Source organism: Piliocolobus tephrosceles, unplaced genomic scaffold, assembly GCF_002776525.5.
Source record: "Piliocolobus tephrosceles isolate RC106 unplaced genomic scaffold, ASM277652v3 unscaffolded_29603, whole genome shotgun sequence".
NCBI classification, from domain to species: domain Eukaryota; kingdom Metazoa; phylum Chordata; class Mammalia; order Primates; family Cercopithecidae; genus Piliocolobus; species Piliocolobus tephrosceles.
This window is the reverse complement of record NW_022312758.1, coordinates 1-6,750: the sequence shown is the minus strand read 5'-3', so window position 1 is coordinate 6,750 and position 6,750 is coordinate 1. Positions and strand designations below refer to the sequence as shown.

The following is a 6,750-nucleotide window of genomic DNA, read 5'->3' as shown; positions in this document are numbered from 1 at the left end:
GTAATTTGGGCCTTGGTAGTGGGCAGTCAGGGAACAGCACAGTACTGATTCTACTTCCCAGGGAGAGGGTGCCTCAGCAGCTCAGACTCTAGGGGCCTAGGCAAGCTCCAGGGAAGCAGGGCACTACAGTTGTTTGCCCTGTCAGGTGAGATGTCTCAGCTTAGCCACTGCTCTGTTTCCCTGGGACATAGGGTGCTATATCAGCTCAGCCTTGGGATGTGCTGCTGCTCAGCTTAAGCCAGGGCACTGATTCCCTAGAGGGTGATGTGTTGCTTCAGCGCAGGCCTTCTCCACTGTAAGGAAAGGCCTGCATTTACGTATCGGTGGGTGTGATTGTTCTGAGTGTCCCGGGCACCATTTCCGTAGGATACAGGTTGCTGCTTCAGCCTAGGTACTGCAGTGTGTGACCTTCTGGGTGGCCAAGGCATTATTTCCTGGGATGCAGGGTGGTGCTTCAATGTAGACACTAGAAAGGCATGATTCCTCTGCATGGCCAAAGTCCTGTTTTGCTAGGAGACAAGAAACTGCTTTAGCTTTGACTCAAAGGTTCGGGGGAGGGGTGGGTGGAGCTGATCCACTTGACTCTGTGAGGAAGGGTTTAATAGATGCCCATACCTTGACTTGGAGACATGGGGCCACTAGTCTGGGTTGTTCGGTGGCAGCTTAGCCTCAGGGATGAAGGGGAGCTGTGGCTACTCACTCCTGGAGTAGGACACATTCCAGCCATAGTTCCTTTTCCAGTGTGGTGAAGCCTAGCCATGTGGGAGTGGGGTGCGGTGTCAGCACCTTTTTTGGGGAGCACAGCTGTGTAGCCTCCAGGCAACTCCCTCTAGTGCAAACTGCAGGGGACCGCAGTGGCGAGGTCTGCAGGTGTCCAAGGGGTTAGTGGGTGCCGCTGGGATCCTCTTGCTTACCTCCTCATGTCCTCCTGATTCCCAGATAATCCTGGTTGGGTGAAGGAGTGGTGGAGGCCGTGTGTTTCCTTCTGTTGTCTATGTGGCCAGCCCACATCTCTGTGCGTATCAGGGTTCCTGTTACACCTCTGATGCACTCAGTGCTCTCTCTCAGTTATTTTCATTAAAATAGAGTTGTGTAGTCACCGTTCTGGCTGTCTTTATGAGGATGATGAGCACTAGGGGCTTCTAGTTGGCCATTTATTAGATTTAAGGCTCAAGATTCATCCTCCTCAGTTAATGCTCCATCTTCCAGGCCCACTGGGGTGGCCCCACGCTCTGGGCCATGGTGGCCACAGCAGCCCCAACAGCCTCCTCACCTGTGGCTCTGATCTCAAAGTCTCTCTTTCTTCATTTTGTCTGGTGTCATTTTTTTTTTTTTTAATGACAGTCTTTACTTTTAAATGATTATTAGTAACTGAGTAATAAGATGTAACAAGTTCTTGAATTCTATCATCTAGTAATTTTGATTAAGAAGCTGAAGCAATTATACTAGTAGTATTCACTGTTCTAGTTATTAGCAGGAATGGACTACTTTAAGGCTGGCTGATGCTTCACTCAGGTTACGAAAACTACTACTTTTTCATAGATGAAGCCCCTGACCTTCAAAAAAGCATTAAGGAGAAAATGATTTAATTCCTTCCTTTCTTCGGCCGGGAGCGGTGGCTCAAGCCTGTAATCCCAGCACTTTGGGAGGCTGAGACGGGCGGATCACGAGGTCAGGAGATCGAGACCATCCTGGCTAACACGGTGAAACCCCATCTCTACTAAAAATACAAAAACTAGCCGGGCGAGGTGGTGGGCGCCTGTAGTCCCAGCTACTTGGGAGGCTGAGGCAGGAGAATGGCATAAACCCGGAAGGCAGAGCTTGCAGTGAGCTGAGATCCCGCCACTGCACTCCAGTCTGGGCAACAGAGCGAGATTCTGCCTCAAAAAAAAAAAAAAAAAAATTCCTTCCTTTCTTCAAAGGATTGTTTTGTTTTTTCTTTTAAACTTGATGTAAAAAAGAAAAAGTCAACAGTGATATATATATGTGTACCTATATATATGTATATATATGTGTACCTATATATATGTATATATATTGCTTGAACCAAATGGCATAATAAAATAGACAATATTTACCCATTATATTCCTAAGAAACATGAGGTAAAAAGATGAAATCTTTAGATAAGTTTTTTTTGAAACAGGGTCTCACTCCAGCACCCAGGCTGGAGTGCAGTGGCAGATCTTGGCTCACTATAACCTCTGCCTTCTGGGCCCAAGTGATCCTCCTGCCTCACCCTTCCAAGTAGCTACGACTATAGGCATGTACCACCAAGTCTGGCTAATTTTTATATTTTCTTGTAGAGACACAGTCTCACTATCTTGTTCAGGCTGGTCTCAAACTCCTGAGCTCAAGCCATCTGCCTGCCTTGGCTCCCGAAAGTGCTGGGATTACAGACGTGAACCACCGTGCCCAGCCTAGCTAAATTCTAAGTCTGTACAGAGAAACTAGATTTGTTTCTCTCCAAAAAGTGAATGGACCTACTATATAATATACAGAGATAAGGTAATGTCTTCTTATGAGAATATAACTAGAGCTTCTTATTCCATGAGAGCATCTAAAATGCCAATCCATGGAACAGGTGCTTCTCTTTTCCTATCCATTTATGCGATAGTTTTCAGGGATTTCTGGCTGGATGCTGCAGACAAAGGCCAAAAGTTTATCTAAGACTTCTTCCCTGCTCTGCTGGAAGTAGGTCTGGAGGATGGTCATTCTGGGTCTGTGAGAGCCTAGTGCTGCAACTTCCTTGGCCTTGAACTGTTTCTCCTTCTGCAGGCAGTGCTGTTCAATTTCAGCCTGAGCTGCTGCTTTGGGCTACTTTAGCCTCTGGTTCTTTTGCTTGTGGGCCCTGGACGCCTTCTTGGTAGCCTGCTTCTCGGCCTGCAGCAGCTGCTGGATGGTCTGTGACTGAGTGGTCACAGCCATGGTGACTCTGAGACCAAGGTGAGCAGCCTACATCCGCTCGAAGGGCCCTTGGGTCAGCTGACCCAGCCACCTCAGCACTTCCCTCTTCAGCTGATCTTTTTCTTCTCACATTTTACTGTAAGCAGCAAGGAGAAATCAGGAACGCCTTCAACAATTTTCTTAGGAACTTCCTCAGCTAAACATCAAAGTTCATCATGTATAATTTCTACTTTCCACAAGACAGAAGAAGACAGTTCAGCCAAGTGCTTTGCCACTTTATAACAAAGGTCACCTTTCTTCTAGCTTTCGATAACATGTTCCTCACTTCTGTCTGGAGCCTCATCAGAGGCACCTTTAACATTCACATTTCTAGCAACATTCTGTTTGTGACAATTCATGTATCCTCTAAGATGACAGATGTTTTCTCTACAGCTCTCCTTTTTCTTTCTGAGTCCCCACCGGGATCACCTTTAATGTCCAAATTTCTTACAATAGTCTTCAAAGAAACTTAGGTGTTTTCTAACACATACCTCAAAACTCTTCCAGCCTATACCCCTTACTGAATTCCACATTTTTGCTACTTATGACCTATGGGTTCACTGAAAACTTACTGCTCACTTCTGATTCTTCAGTCTTTTTTTTTTTTTTGGCAACATGCACAAAGTGGCCTGGTCTTGTTCAACCCAGTTCTAGGCCTGCTATCTTCTAATGCCGGGGCAGCCTCAACCAAGTCCTGGGCTCAGCTGGTGTGATTAGGCCTCCCAGCCCTGTACCCTGAGGGCACTTGGGCTTCAGTGGGAGAGCCTGACCAAGTATCTTTGAGTACCGTGCATGTCACTCAATGTCACCCCTAGAGATTTGGGGGTGAGCAATAACATGGAGTTCCTGATATGGTTTAGATGTTTATCCCCTCCAAATTCCATATTGAAATATGATCTCCAGTGTTGGAGGTGAGGCCTGGTGGGAAGTATTTAGGTCATGGGGGCAGATCTCTCATGAATGGTTTGGTGCCATCCCCTTGGTGATGGGTGATTTCTCACTGTATTAGTTCATACAAGAGCTGGTTGTTTAAAAAAGCCTGATGCCTCCTTCTTATCTCTCTTTCTCCCTCTCTCACCATTCTCACCATGTGACATGCTGGCTTCTATTTTTTTTTTTTATTATACTTTAAGTTCTAGAGTACATGTGCACAATGTGCAGGTTTGTTACATATGTATACATGTGCCATGTTGGTGTGCTGCACCCATTAACTTGTCATTTACATTAGGTGTATCTCCTAATGCTATCCCTCCCCCCACCACAATAGGACCTGGTGTGTGATGTTTCCCTTCCTGTGTCCAAGTGATCTCATTGTTCAATTCCCACCTATGAGTGAGAACATGTGGTATTTGGTTTTCTGTTCTTGTGATAGTTTGTTGAGAATGATGGTTTCCAGCTGCATCCATGTCCCTACAACGGACACGAACTCATCCTTTTTTTATGGCTGCATAGTATTCTGTGGTGTATATGTGCCACATTTTCTTAATCCAGTCTGTTACTGATGGACATTTGGGTTGATTCCAAGTCTTTGCTATTTTGAATAGTGCCACAATAAACATACATGTGCATGTGTCTTTATAGCAGCATGACTTATAATCCTTTGGGTATATCCCCAGTAATGGGATGGCTGGGTCAGATGGTATTTCTAGTTCTAGATCCTTGAGGAATCGCCACACTGTTTTCCACAATGGTTGAACTAGTTTGCAGTCCCACCAACAGTGTAAAAGTGTTCTTTCTCCACATCCTCTCCAGCACCTGTTGTTTCCTGATTTTTTAATGATTGCTATTCTAACTGGTGTGAGATGGTATCTCATTGTGGTTTTGATTTGCCTTTCTTTGATGGCGAGTGATGATGAGCATTTTTTCATGTGTCTGTTGGCTGTATGAATGTCTTCTTTTGAGAAGTGTTTGTTCATATCCTTTGCCCACTTTTTGATGGGGTTGTTTGTTTTTTTCTTGTAAATTTGCTTGAGTTCTTTATAGATTCTGGATATTAGCCCTTTGTAAGATGAGTAGATTGCAAAAATTTTCTCCCATTCTGTAGGTTGCCTGTTCACTCTGATGATAGTTTCTTTTGCTGTGCAGAAGCTCTTTAGTTTGATTAGATCCCATTTGTCAATTTTGGCTTTTGTTGCCGTTGCTTTTGGTGTTTTAGACATGAAGTCCTTGCCCATGCCTATGTCCTGAATGGTATTCCCTAGGTTTTCTTCTAGGGTTTTTATGGTTTTAGGTCTAACATTTAAGTCTCTAATCCATCTTAAATTAATTTTCTTATGGGGAGTTAGGAAAGGATCCAGTATCAGCTTTCTACTTATGGCTAGCCAATTCTCCCAGTATCTTTTATTAAATAGGGAATCCTTTCCCCGTTTCTTGCTTTTGCAGGTTTGTCAAAGATCAGATGGCTGTAGATGTGTGACATTATTTCTGAGGGCTCTGTTCTGTTCCATTGGTCTTTATCTCTGTTTTGGTACCAGTACCATGCTGTTTTGGTTACTGTAGCCTTGTAGTATAGTTTGAAGTCAGGTAGCGTGATGCCTCCAGCTTTGTTCTTTTGGCTTAGGATTGTCCTGGTAATGTGGGCTCTTTTTTGGTTCCACATGATCTTTAAAGCAGTTTTTTCCAATTCTGTGAAGAAAGTCATTGGTAGCTTAATGGGCATGGCATTGAATCTATAAATTACCTTGGGCAGTATGGCCATTTTCACGATATTGATTCTTCCTATCCATGAGCATGGTATGTTCTTCCATTTGTTTGTGTCCTCTTTTATTTCACTGAGCAGTGGTTTGTAGTTCTCCTTGAAGAGGTCCTTTACATCCCTTGTAAGTTGGATTCCTAGGTATTTTATTCTCTTTGAAACTATTGTGAATGGGAGTTCATTTATGATTTGGCTCTCTGTTTGTCTGTTACTGGTGTATAAGAATGCTTGTGATTTTGCACATTGATTTTGTATCCTGAGACTTTGCTGAAGTTGCTTATCAACTTAAAGAGATTTTGGGCTGAGACAATGGGGTTTTCTAAATATATAATCATGTCATCTGCAAACAGGGACAATTTGATTTCTTCTTTTCCTAACTGAATACCCTTTATTTCTTTCTCTTGCCTGATTGCCCTAGCCAGAACTTCCAACACTATGTTGAGTGGTGAGAGAGGGCATCCCTGTCTTGTGCCAGTTTTCAAAGGGAATGCTTCCAGTTTTTGCCCATTCAGTATGATATTGGCTGTGGGTTTGTCATAAATAGCTCTTATTATTTCGAGATACATTCCATCAATGCCGAATTTATTGAGCGTTTTTAGCATGAAGGGCTGTTGAATTTTGTCGAAGGCCTTTTCTGCATCTATTGAGATAATCATGTGGTTTTTGTCTTTGGTCCTGTTTATATACTGGTTTACATTTATTGATTTGCGTATGTTGAACCAGCCTTGCATCCCAGGGATGAAGCCCACTTGATCATGGTGGATAAGCTTTTTGATGTGCTGCTGAATCCGGTTTGCCAGTATTTTATTGAGGATTGTTGCATCGACGTTTATCAGGGATATTGGTCTAAAATTCTCTTTTTTTTTGTTGTATCTCTGTCAGGCTTTGGTATCAGGATGATGTTGGCATCGTAAAATGAGTTAGGGAGGATTCCCTCTTTTTCTATTGATTGGAATAGTTTCAGAAGGAATGGTACCAACTCCTCCTTGTACCTCTGGTAGAATTCAGCTGTGAATCTGTCTGGTCCTGGACTTTTTTGGTGGTAGGCTATTAATTATTGCCTGAATTTCAGAGCCTGCTATTGGTCTATTCAGGCATTGAACTTCTTCCT

At 43.6% G+C, this 6,750-nt stretch overlaps 1 pseudogene; it reads right to left on the bottom strand.

Moving 5' to 3' along the window:
- Nucleotides 1-2,448: 2,448 nt before the first annotated feature.
- LOC111534904 lies at nucleotides 2,449-2,926 on the bottom strand (annotated as a pseudogene).
- Nucleotides 2,927-6,750: the final 3,824 nt, after the last annotated feature.